Source organism: Octodon degus, unplaced genomic scaffold (assembly GCF_000260255.1).
Source record: "Octodon degus isolate 3935 unplaced genomic scaffold, OctDeg1.0 scaffold00035, whole genome shotgun sequence".
Taxonomy (NCBI): Eukaryota; Metazoa; Chordata; class Mammalia; order Rodentia; family Octodontidae; genus Octodon; species Octodon degus.
The window spans coordinates 16786928-16789215 of record NW_004524611.1 but is presented as its reverse complement, the minus strand read 5'-3'; the positions used below and the strand labels follow the sequence as shown (position 1 = coordinate 16789215).

Sequence of the window (2288 nt, the reverse complement as noted above, 5' to 3'; positions counted from 1 at the left end):
GGCCATTGCTTGGCCAATGTGCTCTCTGTGAAAGCCTGAGAGAATGTTTTCTCTCCATGTGACTCTCCCTAGGCACACTCCTCATCATCAATCACCTTCCTCTTTGTCCCTATAATCTCCTTGATCAGAAAATTTGGGACACTACCAAGAGAACTTGGATTTTCTGTGTATACTTCCATCAGTGAAGTTAATTTTGTACACCACTTCTCCTGCAAACTGATCTATTTCCTTTCATTTGACTTAGATCAGCTGCAAGACCTAGAGAAGGATTGGGATGACTTGTGATTTCTCTCCCTAGACAGTGATCTCTCTCTTCTCCTATCTCCAGAAAGAGACCTGCTCTGGCTACAAGAGACACTTCTCCTTTGTGAAGATCTGGGATGAGATAGAGGACTCCTCCTATGATAATTATCTCAAGGGCAATGATCCCAAGAAGGAAGAGGGCCATGATTTCAACTTCTCTTTTCACCATTGGGTAGTCCCACTCTGACACAGCAGCCACATAATATTCTTCCATCTAGCTCCGGACAGCATCCACTGCATCTCAGGTATCCTCAAACTCAACAAAAGCAAAGCCAAGAGGGTTTCCAGCAACCCACACACTCCACAGTGGTCCATAATAGCCAAAAGCCCATTCCAGCTCAGTCTTATTGCCATTGTTGCCAAGACTCCTTACATAAACCTTATAGTCCAATGGGCAGGAATCATGATGCATCTCGAGATCCAGGCTTAGAAATTGGAGATTTAAAACCAGGTGTACCTAGTGGACCTTCTCGCTCCCCTCAAACTCAGCTCCTCTACACACACTCAGTGACCCAGCATCCACGAAAATGATTAGGAGCTGTTTTAACGGGCCTTAAGTTTTTGTGGCATCTTGAGCAAATCTTCTGAGTAGCCCATTAGCCTGCTAACTCCATCTTGATTATGGATGGTAAGTATCATGAAGCTGATAGCTAACATCCAAAGCTTTTGAGATATTCTGGGTAATTTTTGAGCAGAAGTTGAGTTCATTGTTACTTTGGAGACTGAGGGACCCTGAACCTTAGAACAATCTCATGAAAAAGGACTACTTCTCAGGCCTTTTTAGATTGGGTAAGAAAGGCTTTTATCCAACCTGAGTGGGGTTAATCAGGACTGAAAGGAAATAGTCATGTCAGCCTTCTAGCATACAGGTGAAATGAATCTATCAGCCTTTCCTTACATAACTGTCTTGATACTGTACTCTTGGTGACTGTAATTAGGTATTTTGAGGATTGGTCCTCAGACACACTATATGTCCTTTAACCACCTGTTGTGTCACTGTAGCTAGTCTTCTGAGGAAGGACTTGGTGACCAAAGTAAGGATTTTTTTCCCTTAGGTGACAAATATGGCTATTTTAAATTATTTTTATGCTAAGCATCATAGTAAAAAGAGAGGACCCTTAGAGTGACCCACAATTCTTAAGAATTTTGGGTCCATTCCTGGCTCCTGGCATGTAGAATTTTCTCATCGGAATAAGCCAGCGGGCTACTAGGCACCAAATGAGTGGCCACAAGAGGGAGCATTCGAGCTGCTGAGATGTAGCTGTTTTATTTCTTCACCGGTCTTCTCATTACAAACAGCAATAGGATCTATTTTTTGTGGGATCTCTGGGGACTAGCTTGTTAGGACAGACTTAAGTACCTGGCTTAGGTACTATTCAAAGGAATCAGCACGAAGGTGTGCGGATCTCTAAAGACTAGCCTGTCAAGACATACCTAGTACTCGGCCCACTCTTCAGAGGGACAGGCACAGAGAAAATAACAAGGTGAAGGAGCAAAATACAGTCTCAAGCCCCCAGTCTACTCAGAACAAATCAAGGAGACAGCAAAGAAGATATTGGAATTCATACACTTTAAATCTCTAAAATGATAGCAGGAGAAGTAAAGAAACTACTCCAGACAGGTATACAGGAAATCAGATGAGACATAAACATTCAGGTTAAAAAAAAATTTTTTTAAAACATAATGAAAGAATTGCTGAGCATATCTAAACAATACATCAATTAAAAAGGAGCACAAGGGGCCGGGGTGATTGGCTCAGTGGAATAAGCGCTTCCCTGGCAAGTGCAAGGGTCTGAGTTCAATCCCTGGTTCCGCAAAAAAATAAAAAATAAAAAATAAAAATAAAAAGGAGCACAAAAAGATAATAAAGATACAGATATAGAAATAGAAAATCTACGGGGCAAAGAAGATATCTCAGTAGAATAAGCACTTGCCTGGCAAGCACAAGGTCTTCAATTCAATCTCCGGTATTGCAAAAAAAAAAA

General features: G+C 41.6%; 1 pseudogene; it reads right to left on the bottom strand.

The window, feature by feature from the left end:
* Positions 1-221: 221 nt before the first annotated feature.
* Positions 222-715, bottom strand: LOC105742089 (annotated as a pseudogene).
* Positions 716-2288: the final 1573 nt, after the last annotated feature.